Source organism: Ovis aries, chromosome 12, assembly GCF_016772045.2.
Source record: "Ovis aries strain OAR_USU_Benz2616 breed Rambouillet chromosome 12, ARS-UI_Ramb_v3.0, whole genome shotgun sequence".
Lineage (NCBI taxonomy): Eukaryota > Metazoa > Chordata > Mammalia > Artiodactyla > Bovidae > Ovis > Ovis aries.
Genome location: NC_056065.1, coordinates 12,086,524 through 12,103,977, shown reverse-complemented (window position 1 = coordinate 12,103,977; position 17,454 = coordinate 12,086,524).

The window sequence follows — 17,454 nt, the reverse complement described above, 5'->3', positions numbered from 1 at the left end:
GTTCAGTCACTCAGTTGTGTCCGACTGTTTGCAACTCCATGAATCGCAGCACGCCAGGCCTCCCTGTCCATCACCATCTCCCGCAGTTCACTCAGACTCACGTTCATCGAGTCCGTGATGCCATCCAGCCATCTCATCCTCGGTTGTCCCCTTCTTCTCCTGCCCCCAGTCCCTCCCAGCATCAGAGTCTTTTCCAGTGAGTCAACTCTTTGCATGAGGTGGCCAAAGTACTGGAGTTTTAGCTTTAGCATCATTCCTTCCAAAGAAATCCCAGGGCTGATCTCCTTAACAATGCACTGGTTGGATCTCCTTGAAGTCCAAGGTATTCTCAAGAGTCTTCTCCAACACCACAGTTCAAAAGCTTCAATTCTTCGGCACTCAGCTTTCTTCACAGTCCAACTCTCACATCCATACATGACCACTGGGAAAACCATAGCCTTGGCTAGACGGACCTTTGTTGGCAAAGTAATGTCTCTGCTTTTCAATATGCTAATTAGGTTGGTCATAACTTTTCTTCCAAGGAGTAAGCATCTTTTAATTTCATGGCTGCAGTCACCATCTGCAATGACTTTGGAGCCCCAAAAAATGAAGTCTGACACTGTTTCCACTGTTTCCTTATTTCCCAAGAAGTGACGGGACCAGATGCCATGATCTTCATTTTCTGAATGTTGAGCTTTAAGCCAACTTTTTCACTCTCTACTTTTACTTTCATCAAGAGGCTTTTAGTTCCTCTTCACTTTCTGCCAAAGTATCTATTTCAACCTCAAAATATAATCAAGTTTTTTATACTAATACTATATTATAAACAACTAAAATCTTTTGGGCATCACAAACATGAGCTAGTGTCAAATTTCTTTCCCCAAACTTTTTTTTCATTCTGTGTTTATACAGAACTCATTCTATTTAGTTTCATTGTTTTACTTTTTTATATAGTGTTTCAGATTTTGTGTGGTGTAGTTATTATGTACGTATCCATAATATTCCCAATGAGCATATATGTTGATATAATAAAAGCAAAGAAAAATGTTTTTTTTTTGTTTCCTTTCCAATATCTTTTCTAATGAGTTTAATAGCATCTTGGCTTTTAAACAAACAGTAGCATCCTGGCCCATAACTTTGGAAAATAGTCTAGATTTATTTTCCAATATTTCAAAGAACATTGAAATCTATTATCTAGGACTTGAAGTTTAAATTAAATGGACCTTCCCTTTCATTTAAATGGAAGCTGATCAGCTAATCTTCTGAATTATACAAGCCATGTCCTAAAATAAGTAATCAATAATAATCATTGTTAGATAACTAAGTGAAAGTCGCTCAGTCGTGTCTGACTCTTTGTGACCCTGTGGACTATACAGTCCAAAGAGATTCATTTTTTAAAGAGAGGAAATTCCCCTTAAAAACAAAAACAGTCTGGTCTCAGTCTCATAGCCTTCATACGTTTATTTCTTATGCAAAAACTCCATTTCTAACATTCTCCCACACAATCCTTGTATCAGTTTCACCCAATTATATCTTATGTGGGCCTGATTTTCTTCCCAGCTACACAGTCTTGTAATTTATTTCATGGTGATGCCAATTAATTTAAAATGAACTCTTTTCACAACTATGTGGAAAAGGTGGGATGTTGTCACAGCAGTAATCAATTATTATATGAATAAAGGGCACTCGCTCTGTGTTCCTCTTAGTGTTTTGTCAGATATGTCTTTGCATTTTAATTGGGAAGCATGGGGAATGAATTTTTAAAAAAACTACTTACTTTAGCTATGCCACTTCAGAGGAATTTTATATGTTTTATTAAAATTACTATTTATAGTGTACATTTGAATGTAAAATATATATGCATAATTAATTATAATAATACATGGATAGATATTAGTGTGTTTCCAAGTATAACAAACAGAAGGTGGGAAAATAACATTTCTAACAATAACCTCATTTCTCTAAGAAACATAATTTTTCTCTCCTTATTTCATTTAAGATACAAAAATGGGATAGGATGTCTAGTAGAGAACAAAAAATTTAATTGGGTTATTGTTTAGCCATTGAATATTTATGGCTTGTGTTATATCCAGATTGAAGTCAGCAATGAATATTTCTGGAAAAAGAAACCTGTCTTCATGAGTTTACATTTTTCCCTGAGGTGATGATTGTTTAGTTATTCCTGGATATCTCACATAAAACATTTATTTCATCAACTTATATTTTTACAATAAGAATTTTGAAGTAGTAAATTTTTAACAAATATGGTATAGCTTTCTTATTCTGATACTTTTACTCATTTTGTGCATTAGGGAAAATAAGTTGTAAATTAATTTTATGAATGATGATGTGCTGTGCTGTGCTTAGCTGATCCCGACTCTGCAACCCCATGGGCTGCAGCCCACCGGGCTCCTCTGTCCATGGGGGTTCTCCAGGCAAGAATACTGGAGAGGGTAGCCATGTCCTCCTCAAGAGTTGGTTTGGATATAAAATATTATAAATATCTGGGGCTTTCTAAAAACTGATAAAAAATTAAGTGTTTCATAATGTAGGTTATATTAAATATTCTTATAATTGTTTCATCTATTTGAATTAAACTATCTTATTTTTAAAATATCAGTTTAGGTTTTTAAAAGTCAATATTTTTAAAAAAGTAAATATTTTTGTGAGTGATGCCTTTGAATTATTATTTTTGTTCTACTTTCCAAATACATCATGTTTACCACAAAGACATAATCAGGAATCAAAACCACAAAGCTGGTTTTCATTACTGCTTATAAACAGAAAAGACAGAGGAAATTCCCATTATGTACTAGGGAAAATATATTTTGAAATTCATATTTCAAAGCAGTATTCTTTTAATACCTGAACATGAATCTTTTTTGAGATCATACCAAAATCCATTATTAAAAACCAAGAGCACATTGATGGAGATTTAAATGTGGAGTTTATGATTGAATTATTAAAAATTTGCTTTAAAAGCATGTTTATTGCCAAACAATTCTATAAACTCTTTTACAGGATTTTATTTTTTGCTAGAAGTGGTCTTTTATAAAGAGTAAATAAGCCCCAACAATAGAAGGTTAAAGATTGATTGAAAACTCAATATGTTTTAAGCCAGATAAAAGCCATTCTCCCAAATGTAGTTTTTATATTAAGTGGTAGAAGTCAATGAAGAGTAAAAAGTATCAAGCCATTGCACAATGGCTTAAAGTAAATTTAGAACTTCATTGAAAACTCTAAAGTTGTATGTATCTACAAACACATACATATACCCAATTATGGAACTCTGTTTCTACCTTTTGAAAGAATTCATTACTTATTTCAATTGATTATTTTTAAGCTCAAACAAACTGTATTTCATAATACCTCCATTTCAAATAGGAGTAAAGCCTCAGAAAAAAATTAAATGCAAGTAAATATTATATATTTTTTCTAAATTAATAACTGAAAAAAGAGGCTAACTGTAAGCAAAATATATTTATTTTCTCATTCTGTAATTAGAATGGAATCATTTGCCCTGAAACATAAATGAACATTTCTTGAGTCAATGCTGAAAGTGTATTTATGAGTCTAAAATTAAGAAGTCATTTTGACGTTTTTCTTTTGATCTCAGATCCAATTAATTGATAAGTGCTACCTATTTAATTTATTCTCATCAGCACTGTCATTGCTATAAATCAGAGCCACATCACTTTTTCTGCCTTTCCAACAGGCACCTAACTGGCACCCACTTTGCCAGTCTTACTTCACTGGGACTCACTTTTGTGTTCTACAGAGAGTTTTCTGAATGAAAAATCCTATCAAGTCACCCTCTTGCCTAAACGTTTAATGGACACTAACACATAGGACAATCTCCAAACTTCTTGGTCTGGCATATAAATGTCTTTAGTCTTCATCGTTCTTGATTTTTGAGCCTAATCTCTCTTGTACTCTCTACCCCTCTTCTCTATACTAGCCTATATTCCGGTAATACTAAATCATTACAATCGATTACACCATGTTCAAGTATTTATATCCATTGCTCCATCTGTCAGAAATATCACCCCCTGGACAACCTGGTTAAAATGCTCTGGTCTTTTGACTCTGTTCCAAGAGGGCTTTTGTGACACTTGATGCCACTCTATCCATTTAATCTGAATCCAGACTCACTAGATGAACCTAATCTGTACCTTTACTAGGATATGAGTCATGTATTATAATTTATATCCATATTCATATTAAAAAATCCACTAGTATATCCAGCTTTTGTGAGCAAGACACTGATACCTGGAGGGCACATGATGGTTTTAGGTTTGTCGTATAACAACATATTGATATCTTGTTAAATATTCCATGAGAGTTGATAATAGTCCAAAATCTCTCATGAAGGCAGAAGCTATGTAATTTTCATAAACTCAGATCTTTTTTTTGTTTTGTTTAAAATCTCAGAGATTATCAAAATACCTGCTCAGATACCTTTATGCTTTTTAAGCTCCTTATTTGACTGCAAGTCATCTTGTTCAACAAGATCAGAACCAGTTAAAGTGGGGAAACATAAAAATAAACAAGTAAATAAGTATTATTAAAACATTTTTCTCTGAGTATGAATCTATGATTTTTAACTTCAGCTTATCACCTCTGTCTTTTGAATTCATATCCACCATAAAAGGTCTTCAAATTACAGTTCTAGTTTCTTGAAAGTGAATGAGAACCTCAAGAAATAGTCCGAGTATAGGAATTCTTCCTGATTTTTAATTTTCCAAGTATGGGAGCCCAATCTAGTACAGTCATCACTCAGAATCTTTACAGTGATTCCCTACATTTTCTGACCCGGGGTACAGATGAGGCCAGCTATTTAGAGCAACAGACACACCAGCTTCCCGGTGCTGCCCCTCTTGCCAGTGCCTTCCTGGTGACTCTGCATCTGCGGGCTGTGGGTTAAGAGAGAATAGTTTCCTTGTGCCTGAGCTATAAAACCCCAATTAGCCCTCCTGTTAGCCCAAACCTACACCTCAGAAGAAAATGTCACTGTGCAAAAGTAATAAGCTTTCTAGTCATTATGAGCCAGAAAGCATAAAGTTGTCCACATTAAACAGAGGTGATTGACAAGCAGCATAGGTGCTTTCAGAACTGGGCAATTCTAAGCAGAGGCCTGGAACAGCCAGGCATGCCAGCCTCTGGCTACTGCTTCAACCAGACTTAACTGCACAGCAGTTAACTAGCAATTCATTTCTGTTGAGTCTTCTCAAAGTTTTCAGTGTCAACGTCAGTTGAGTCGCTCATTGCAACCTCGTGGAGTGCAGCATGCCAGTCTTGCTTGTCCATCACCAACTCACAGAGCTTATTCAGATTCAGGTCCATCAAGTCGGTGATGCCACCCAAATATCTCATCCTCAGTCGTCCACTTCTCCTGCCTTCAATCTTTCCCAACATCAGGGCATTTTCCAATGAGACAGTTTTTCGCATCAGGTGGAAAAACTATTGGAGCTTCAGCTTCAGCATCAGTCTTTCCAATGAATATTCAGGACCGATTTCCTTAAGGATTGACTGGTTGGATCTCCTTGCAGTCCAAGGGACTCTCAAGAGTCTTCTCCAACATCACAGTTCAAAAGTATCAGTTCTTCAGGGCTCAGCCTTGTTTATGATTCAACTCTCGCATCCAAACATGACTCCTGGGAAAACCATAGTTTGCCACACAGGCCTTTGTTGGCAAAGTAATGTCTCAGCTTTTTTATTTATTTATTTATTTATTTTTAAATTTTAAAATCTTTAATTCTTACATGCGTTCCCAAACATGACCCCCCCTCCCACCTCCCTCCCCATAACATCTCTCTGGGTCATCCCCATGCACCAGCCCCAAGCATGCTGTATCCTGCGTCAGACATAGACTGGCGATTCGATTCTTACATGACAGTATACATGTTAGAATGCCATTCTCCCAAATCATCCCACCCTCTCCCTCTACCTCTGAGTCCAAAAGTCCGTTATACACATCTGTGTCTTTTTTGCTGTCTTGCATACAGGGTCGTCATTGCCATCTTTCTAAATTCCATATATATGTGTTAGTATACTGTATTGGTGTTTTTCTTTCTGGCTTACTTCACTCTGTATAATCGGCTCCAGTTTCATCCATCTCATCAGAACTGATTCAAATGAATTCTTTTTAACGGCTGAGTAATACTCCATTGTGTATATGTACCACAGCTTTCTTATCCATTCCTCTGCTGATGGACATCTAGGTTGTTTCCATGTCCTGGCTATTATAAACAGTGCTGCGATGAACATTGGGGTACATGTGTCTCTTTCAATTCTGGTTTCCTCGGTGTGTATGCCCAGCAGTGGGATTGCTGGGTCATAAGGTAGTTCTATTTGCAATTTTTTAAGGAATCTCCACACTGTTCTCCATAGTGGCTGTACTAGTTTGCATTCCCACCAACAGTGTAGGAGGGTTCCCTTTTCTCCACACCCTCTCCAGCATTTATTGCTTGCAGATTTTTGGATCGCAGCCATTCTGACTGGTGTGAAGTGGTACCTCATTGTGGTTTTGATTTGCATTTCTCTAATAATGAGTGATGTTGAGCATCTTTTCATGTGTTTGTTAGCCATCCGTATGTCTTCCTTGGAGAAATGTCTAGTTAGTTCTTTGGCCCATTTTTTGATTGGGTCGTTTATTTTTCTGGAATTGAGCTGCAGAAGTTGCCTTGTATATTTTTGAGATTAGTTGTTTGTCAGTTGCTTCATTTGCTATTATTTTCTCCCATTCAGAAGGCTGTCTTTTCACCTTGCTTATAGTTTCCTTTGTTGTGCACAAGCTTTTAATTTTAATTAGATCCCATTTGTTTATTTTTGCTTTTATTTCCAGAATTCTGGGAGGTGGATCATAGAGGATCCTGCTGTGATTTATGTCAGAGACTGTTTTGCCTATGTTCTCCTCCAGGAGTTTTATAGTTTCCGGTCTTGTTGTCTAGGTTGGTCATAGTTTTTCTTCCAAGGAGCAAGTGTCTTTTAATTTCATGGCTGCACTTACCATCTGCTGACAGACAGAAATTAAAGTCTGTCACTGTTTCCATTGTTTCCCCATCTATTTGCCATGAAGTGATGGGACCAGATGCCATGATCTTAGTTTTCTGACTGTTGAGTCTTAAGACTTTTTTACTCTCCTCTTTCACTTTCTGCACTCAATATGCCAGCAAGTTTGGAAAACTCAGCAGTGGCCACAGGACTGGAAAAGGTCAGTTTTCATTCCAATCCCAAAGAAAGGCAATGCCAAAGAATGCTCAAACTACCACACAATTGCACTCATCTCAGATGCTAGTAAAGTAGTGCTCACAATTCTCCAAGCCAGGCTTCAGCAATACGTGAACCGTGAACTCCCTGATATTCAAGCTGGTTTTAGAAAAGGCAGAGGAACCAGAGATCAAATTGCCAACATCCGCTGGATCATGGAAAAAGCAAGAGAGTTCCAGAAAAACATCTATTTCTGCTTTCTTGACTATGCCAAAGCCTTTGACTGTGTGGATCACAATCAACTGTGGAAAATTCTGAAAGAGATGGGAATACCAGACCACCTGACCTGTCTCTTGAGAAATCTGTATGCAGGTCAGGAAGCAACAGTTAGAACTGGACATGGAACAACAGACTGGTTCCAAATAGGAAAAGGAGTCCGTCAAGGCTGTATATTGTCACCCTGCTTATTTAACTTATATGCAGAGTACATCATGAGAAACGCTGGACTGGAAGAAACACAAGCTGGAATCAAGATTGCCGGGAGAAATATCAATAACCTCAGATATGCAGATGATACCACCCTTATGGCAGAAACTGAAGAGGAGCTAAAAAGCCTCTTGATGAAAGTGAAAGAGGAGAGTGAAAAAGTTGGCTTAAAGCTCAACATTCAGAAAACGAACATCATGGCATCTGGTCCCATCACTTCATGGGAAATAGATGGGAAACAGTAGAAACAGTGTCAGACTTCATTTTGGGGGGCTCCAAAATCATGGCAGATGGTGACTGCAGCCATGAAATTAAAAGATGCTTACTCCTTGGAAGAAAAGTTATGACCAACCTAGATAGTATATTCAAGAGCGGAGACATTACTTTGCCAACTAAGGTCCGTCTAGTCAAGGCTATGGTTTCTCCTGTGGTCATGTATGGATGTGAGAGTTGGGCTGTGAAGAAAGCTGAGTGCCGAAGAATTGATGCGTTTGAACTGTGGTGTTGGAGAAGACTCTTGAGGGTCCCTTGGACTGCAAGGAGCTCCAACCAGTCCATTCTGAAGGAGATCAACCCTGGGATTTCTTTGGAAGGAATGATGCTAATGCTGTAGCTCCAGTACTTTGGCCACCTCATGCGAAGAGTTGACTCATTGGAGAAGACTCTGATGCTGGGAGAGACTGGGGGCAGGAGGAGAAGGGGATGACCGAGGATGAGATGGCTGGATGGCATCACGGACTCGATGGACGTGAGTCTGAGTGAACTCTGGGAGACAGTGATGGACAGGGAGGCCTGGCGTGCTGCGATTCATGGGGTCGCAAAGAGTCGGACACGACTAAGCGACTGAACTGAACTGAACTGAACTCTCACTTTCATCCAGAGGCTCATTAGTTCCTCTTTGCTTTCTGCCATAAAAGTGGTATCATAGGCATATCCGAGTTTATTATTGATATTTCTCCCAGCAGTCTTGATTCCAGCTTGTGCTATATTCATACTGGCATTTCACATGATGTACTCTACATATAAGTTAAATAAACAGAGTGACAATATACAGCCTTGATTTACTCCTTTCCCAATTTGGAACCAGTCTTGTTGTTTAATGTCCAGTTCTAACTGTTGCTTCTTGACCTGCATACAGATTTCTCAGGAGGCAGGTAAGGTGGTCTGGTATTCCCATCTCTTTAAGAACTTTCCACGGATTGTTGTGATCCACAAAGGCCTTGGCGTAGTCAAAAACACAGTAGATGTTTTTCTGGAATTTTCTTGCTTTTTTAATGATCCAGCAGATGTTGGCAATTTCATCTCTGGTTCCTCTGCCTTTTCTAAATTCAGCTTGAACATCTGGAATTTCTTGGTAAATGAACTGTTGAAGCCTCGCTTGGAGAATTTTGAGCATTACTTTGCTAGCATATGAAATGAGTGCAATTGTGCATAGTTTGAACATTCTTTGGTGTTGCCTTCCTTTGTGATTGCAATGAAAACTGACCTTTTCCAGTCCTGTGGCCACTGCTGAGTTTTCCAAATTTGCTGGTATATTAAGTGCCGCACTTTCTCAGCAAAATCTTTTAGAATTTGAAATAGCTCCACTGGAATTCCATCACCTCCACTAGCTTTGTTCTTAGTGATTCTTCCTAAGGCACACTTGATTTCGCATTCCAGGATGTCTGGCTCTAGGTGAGTGATTACACCATCATGGTTTTCGGGGTCATGAAGATCTTTTTTGTATAGTACTTCTGTATATTCTTGCTACCTCTTCTTAATATTTTCTGTTTTTGTTAGGTCCATACCATTTCTGCCCTTTATTGTGTCCATCTTTGCATGAAATGTTCCGTTGGTGTCTCTAATTTTCTTGAAGAGATCTCTAGTCTTTCTCATTCTATTGTTTTCCTCTATTTCTTTGCATTGATCACTTAGGAAGGCTTTCTTATCTCTCCTTGCTATTCTTTAGAACTCTGCATTCAGATGAATATATTTTTCCTTTTCTCCTTTGCCTTTCACTTCTCTTTTTTTCTCAGCTATTTATAAGGCCTTCTCAGACAACCATTTTGCCTTTTTACATTTGTTTTTCGTGGGGATGGTCCTGATCACTGCCTCCTGTACAATGTCACAAACCTTTCAGTGTGGTCTCGATCAAGTTAACTCTGTCTTCCTGCACCAACTTTGTTTGTGTATTATTTAATCAAATAATGCATTAACAATAATAAGTAAAACTTACATTTTAAAAAATGAAAAAAAAATCACTGTCTCTTGATAAGAGCTACCCTAGTGGCTCAGATGGTAAAGAATCTGCCTGCACTTGGGGAGAACTGGGTTTGATACCCTAGAGAAGAGAATGGCTACTCACTCCAGTATTCTTGCCTGGAGAATCCCAAAGAGTTGAACATATCTGAGCAAGGAGATGAGCACTAGCAACTGTGATTCAATACTGTGGAAATCAGATGGTGCATTAAAACAAGTAGAGAAAGTGGAACAATTCAGAGAGGACTTTCATAGGATTTTTGTTAAGAGAACACTCAGACTGAGTTTTAAGATGGACAAAACCCACACATAGTTGTCCAACATCAAGCTGTATTATGCCAAATACTTTGTGTGGATCACAACAAACTGGGAGAAATTCTTAAAGAGATGAAAACACTAGATCATCTTATCTGCCTCCTGAGAAATCTGTAGGCAGGTCAAGAAGCAATAGTTAGAACCAGACATGGAACAACCTTCTGGTTCTAAATTGGGAAAGAAGTATGTCAAGGCTGTGTCACCCTGCTATTTAATTTAAATGCAGAGTACATCATACGGAATGCTGGGCTGGATGAAGCACAAGCTGGAATCAAGATTGCTGGGAGAAATATCAGTAACCTCAGATATGCAGATGACACCATCCTTATGGCAGAAAGTGAAGAGGAACTAAGGAGCCTCTCGATGAAAGTGAAAGAGGAGAGTAAAAAAGCTGGCTTAATAGTCAACTTTCAAAAAGCAGAGACCATGGCATCTGGTCCCATCATTCATGGCAAATAGATGGGGAAACAGTGAGAACAATTACAGACTATATTTTCCTAGGCTCCAAAATCATGGCAGATGGTGAGTGCAGCCATGAAATTAAAAGACACTTGCTCCTTGGAAGAAAAGCTATGACCAACCTAGACAGCATATTAAAAAGCAGAGACATTACTTTACGGGCAAAGGTCCGTCTGGTCAAAGCTATGGTTTTTCCAGGAGCCATGTATGGATGCGAGAGTTGGACCATAGAGAAAGCTGAGCGCCAAAGAATTGATGCTTTTGAACTGTGGTGTTGGAGAGGACTGGACAGCCCCTTGGACTTCAAGAAGATCAAACCAGTCAATCCTAAAGGAAGTCAGTCCTGAATATTCAGTGGAAGAATTGATGTTAAAGCTGAGACTCCCGTACTTTGGCCACAAATGCAAAGAATGGACTCATTGGAAAAGACCCTGATGCTGGGAAAGATTGAAGGTAGGAGGCGAAGGGGACGACAGAGGATGAGATGGTTGGATGGTATCAGTGACTTGATGACATGAGTTTGAGCAGGCTCTGGGAGTTGGTGATAGACAGGGAAACCTGGTGTGCTACGATTCATGGGGTCGCAAAGAGTCGATATGATTGAGACACTAAACTGACAGCTGACTGAAGTTGTATTAAAATTCTGAAAGAACTGAGAGCCAAATAGGAAAGATGGAGGTGGCCCACTTATCATCAAAGCATAACTTTCTAAGAGTTGAAAATATCATTTAAATGCAAATATAAAATAAATACATACTGACAAGATCATTTGACATCTTAATAAGGGAACATGGAGGATAGTTAAGTCTTTTCAAATGAGAGATCTTAAACTATGCACAATCAATTGAAGATGCTAAAAGGTAATTACAAAGCTATATGTGAATCTAATTAACGTCCTATAGCCATATTCTTTTCTACCAGACACAAATCCATTGCTTCTCCAACAGACAAAATTCATTGACAACTTATCCATGTTATCATAAACCCATATTGAGTCTAAATTCTGATTAATAATAAGTAGTAAATCAAAAATAGCTCATTCTCCCAGAGCAGGGACTGGCATACGTTTTCTGTAAAGTGCCTGATATTTACGTATACAGAAAGATATAAATATCTACATACATAGAGATATAAATACCTTTTTAGGCCTGATAGGAAATATTTTAGTATTTGCATGCCATATAAAATCTGTCTCATATTGGTTTCTTTTTTTTTTTTTTTTTTTACTTTATATAAATGTAAAAAATCCATACTTAGTTCAGGGGCTGAAAAAACAGGCCTTGGTCTGGACCTTACTTGTGGGCTGAACAAACAGGTCTTAGTCTGGATCTTACTTGTGGGCTGTAATTCACTAAATCCCTGCCTTAGACAATCAAATAATCCTTGAATAAGCCTGTTGCACAAGCTCTAGTGTGACACTGAAAAAAACTTGCATCTTCCCTTGCCTTTCTTCCAAGATCTGGGTAATCCGCTCATCACAGAGAGGAGGTCCCAGAGGCATAAAGACTTGATTAGCACAAAGCTCTAAAGCAGAATCCACAACTGGGACTGGAAAGTGACCTCGGTGTCCTGCTCTCTCGTCTCTCTTAATCACATATATGCAGACAATACACACACACACACACACACACACACACACACACACACGCCAATGAGTTTTGATAAACTATTTTTTAAAGACTATTTCACTTACTCATTCAATAATATATACATAGGATGTTTAATAAGAAATTCAGTTGGCATTGTTTTCCATATTTCTGTATTAGGTGGTTGTAATCATCATCTTTTACATGCAAAAACGTCAAAGCCAGTTGAAGAGTCAAGAGCTAAAAGAGAAGAGAGAAGAATCTAGAAGGAAGAATTAAAGAAGAATCTCTGACTAGGATGAGAAATAGATATATTTTATCCCTTCAAGAGAGTTGTCAGAGTCCAAGAAGGCAAACAGAAACCATTCTGGGTATGTTAAAAAGAGGAAATTTAATACACAAACTAGTTATAAAAGTGAGGGTGAGCCGAAAAGCTAAGCAAAGGACAGTGATGAAACACAGACATCAGCCTCATCAGGAAGCAGTATTGTCTTAGGGCTAGAGGCACACTAGAGGAGGAGATGTGAACAGACCTCAAGAGTCAGAGGGGTCTACTGGGGCCGGAACACCATGTGGGCTTGCCTGGCAGAAGTCGGAACCACAGAAGAAAGGCTAAGTTGGAGACATGGAGAAGACACAGTTCCTGCTGGAGGTACCACTCAAGGCAGAGAGACAGGGAAACACTCTGGAGTCTCCCCCTCTTCCCCAATCCACCCCTGTCTGCAGCTCCCATTTGCCAACCCTCAAAGTGCATTTAAAAAAAAAAAAGGAGGAAGGAAGGTATAGAACTAGGGAAAATACAAGAAATGAAGAGAAATTAAGAGAGAAAAAAGCAGGAGGCACAATGAAACATGCTTCTCAAAGGTAAGCTTTCATTTCTGCACAGCATAAGTTGCCAGCCTCTAATGTACAATCGCACACATTTCACTTGCTAGCAAGATAATGTTCAAAATCCTTCAAGCTAGGCTTCAACAGTATGTAAATCGAGATCTTTCGGATATACAAGCTGGATTTAGAAAAGGCAGAGGAACCAGAGATTAAATCACTAACATCCGTTGGATCGTTGAAAAACCAAGGAAATTTCAAAAACATCTAATCTGTTTCATTGACTATGCTAACACCTTTGACCGTGTGGATCACAACAAACTGGAAAATTCTTAAAGAGATGGGAATACCTGATGATCTTACCTGTCTCCTGAGAAACCTGTATGCAGGTCAAGAAGCAACAGTTAAAAACTGAACATTGAACAATGGACTGGTTCAAAATCAGGAAAGGAGTATGTCAAGACTGTATATTGTCACCCTGCTTATTTTACTCATATGCAGAGTTCACCATGTGAAATGCTGGGCTGGATGAATCACAAGCTGGAATTAAGAATGATGGGAGAAATATCAACAACCTCAGATATGTAGATGATACCACCCTAATGGCAGAAAGCGAAGAGGAACTAAAGAGCCTCTTGATGAGGGTTAAAGAGGAAAGTGAAAAAACTGACTTAAAAAAATCAACGTTCAAAAACTTAGATCATGGCATCTGGTCCCATCACTTCATGGCAAATAGAAGGGGAAAATGTGGAAACAGTGACAGATTTTATTTTCTTGGGTCTCAAAATTACTATGGATGGTGACTACAGCCATGAAATTAAAAGACTCTTGCTCCTTGGAAAAAATGTTATGACAAACCTAGAGAATGTATTGAAAAGCAGAGACATGACTTTGCCAACAAAGGTCCATATAGTCAAAGCTATGGTTTTTCTAATAGTTATATACTGATGTGAGAGTTGGACGTAAAGAAGGCTGAGCACCAAAGAACTGATGCTTTCAAATTGCGGTGTTGGAGAAGACTATTGAGAGACACTTGGACTGCAAGGAGATCAAACCAGTCAATCCTAAAGGAAATCAACCCTGAATATTCATTGGAAGAACTGATGCTGAAGCTGAGCTCCAATATTTGGCCACCTGATGTGAAGAGCCAACTCATTGGAAAAGGCCTTGACGCTGGGAAAGATTGAGGGCAAGAGGGAAAGAGGATAACAGAGGATGAGATGGTTGGATGGCATCACTGACTCGATGGACATGAGTCTGAGTAAACTTCAGTAGATAGTGAAGGACAGAAAAGCCTGGCATGCTGCACTTTATGGGGTCACAAAGAGTCAAACAGAACTTAGTGACTGAACGACAAATAAACCACCCAAATTAACCTATGAAAGACAGTGTGTTAACAAGAAAGGTAAAAAACTATAAAATATACATCACCAACTAATGTCAAACATATCTATCACCATTAACGTAATTATCAGACACTATTAAAAATCTAGATTTGCATAATGAAAAAGAATACCATTATATATCCCTGAATTTGCATTTTCAAGTAATTCTAAATCAGAAATATAATAGCAAATTATTAGGCTGAATTACTTTTATTAAGCCTACAATATGAAATTAAAAGTTATTTAAATTCAAGTAAAGTACTTAATGAAAATTCTTATTTTATGAAATGCAACTATTATGAAACTATATTTGAGTTATTTAAAACTTTGTTTAAATTAGGCTTCTTAAATATTTTAAGAGAATGCTCCCAAACCTATAAACACATAATCATAATGTTTCATAAATTCAAAATAATATTTAGCAGTAATTAAACTCTACCAGTGTTAAAGTATAACCATATTTGAATGTGAACAAACATAGCAAGTTTTATTAACCAGGCACATTTCGAAACATGCCTTAGAAAAAATAGAAATTGGGGGGGGGACATGAAATATAAGAAAATAATTGAGGAACTTTATGGTAGAAAGTACCTGAAATTTTTTAAATTGTACAACTCTTTTAATTTAAGGCTACTTTTCTCTCAAGTTTAAAATGTTAAGCTTAGGAAAGTAGCAACATTTCAACAAAACATGCAAAGTCCTGGCTGTGAAGAGCTATGCTATACATATGCAAATTTAATTTTACCCTTGCAGTAACACTGAATAAATGCACATACTGTGTCATAATGAAGCATTTCTTCCTAGCACTATTTTAAACTTACCATACAGCTCAGCCATCAGTAAAACATTATTTAATATACTAGAAGTACAAGTACTTGTTCAAACCAAAGCTTTCATTAATTAATTCTACATCAGAATGCTGAAAATAACATCTTACCTTCCTGTTCTCCCTTACTGGACGGATATAAGACGTTATCCTATTTTCAGGCTAACAAGCTGGCCTGCTGTAATCCCACAGATGCTAGCAGAAGACACAAGACTCCCGAATCTGAAACTAATGATGTTATTACTCAGAGTGAAAGCAGCAGCCGAAGTTTCAGGATCTTTGAGTTCCCGCTCCCACAACGTAATGAGCAGAGAGCTGGTTGACACCTGCATACCCAATGGTTTGTGTTATGAAAGGTTGCTGCTGAGCCGTGAACGACACCGGGCTTCTTGGCCTCTGGAGGAGAGGAACTCCATCTGGGGCCAGGGACTGGGCTCCATCCTTGGCTCTGGAGAGAGACACACCATTTTTCAAGGCTGTTTGCAAAAACAGTGTCTCTGCTTGCAAGATGGGCAGAAAAGTGAGAAGTTCATGGAGAATCGTCTCCGAACAACTACCCAAAGCCTATAAAATAAGTAGTCTTATTAAAGGGAACACACGGGAAATGCTCAGACATCTTTGCTCTGTGGACTGTGAATGCAGGCCTGCAATGAACTTGCAGGAAGCCATGCCCTGAGAGCAGGAGGCAGTAATCAACAGTGGAAATGTAACAGTCATTTCTCATTAGAGAAGATACTCTCCATAAAAATGTCAAAGTATACTTGTTTGCATGGGATGGGATTTTTCTCTTTGGATGCTCCTCAACAAGCTGCCTACAAATGGATATGAGAACTGCCCTGAAAAAGAGGCCTATATTTTCTAAACATGGTAAAACTTGGAGTTAAACAGATTGCATTCAAAATAAGTGTCTCAAGTGAGATGACTCAACTGAAACTTCACTGCTCCTGGATCTGCTGTTTGCTGTCATCTAAAAAGAAGTCATCATTTCAGATCTTAAGTGTACCAAATCTGGTTTCAGTTGTGTCACATTCCTTGTGGCTCCATATTTCAGTTATGCAATATTGCAGTGGAGCAAGTTTGCCCCCTTGAACGACAGCTTCATTTACTGTGTTGCTATAGTTCTGAGAACCCTCTGAGTAGACATCAAAGCAATTGCTCCATTTCTACTTAATCAATGTGTGTCTGTTGGGAATAATACCAAATAGTGGTGCTATACAAATTTTTTAAATAAATATGTTTTCCACTATAAGAGGCATAGGACACATCCTTATGAATCCACTAATTCATTAAGTACACAGGTATAATGTATGCACACACTAAATAAATGGTATAGGAAGAAGTTTTAAGGAAAACCATAATCAAAACAATGAACTAAAATCAATGATTTTTTCTCTGGTCTCATTTACAAAGCTGTGTACTACCTCCACTCTAAACCTAACAAAAATCTCCACAAAATAGGAAACTATCTTAAGCAACTTGATATATGTTATATAATATAAATGTTTAAGACTGTACATGAGACTATTTGCAATAAGATTGTTTTACTTATTATTTTGCTATTAATTCCTTCCTACAGAGGTTTTGCTCTCATCTATTAACCCCTAATCTATTGTTGGAGTATAAGAATTATCCCAGTTGACAAGATAATGTAAAAAAGAAGTTACTGCTCCATTTCATCCACCATCTGTCCATTCCTTCACCATCCTTCCATCCATTCACCATCCATCCATTCATTCATCCACCCACCCATTTTCCCAGTTATCTATACAATCCTTTCAACCATTAATTAATCCAGCAAATAATTAACTGTTGAGTTGCTTCATAACTGTGGTTCATAGAAAAGTGAGTAGGGACCTCTCTTGATGGGTTAAACAACATGTTACTTTCACTGATCATACAATAGAGAAATTGTTACAGGAATGCATGATAGAAGGCCTTGTATAAGTCAGCTGGGATGGAGCAGAGAGTTTAAGAAAATGAGAAGATGTGTGTGTGTGTGCGTGTGTGTGTGCATGTGTTTGGAACATGAATAGAGTCAAAAGAAAAAAATTGAAGGAATAAGTTAGGCTTAAACCAATCCTAAAACCCTAGCAGATAGTTCAGTACAGTTCAGTCACTCAGTCTTGTCTGACTCCTTGCAACCCCA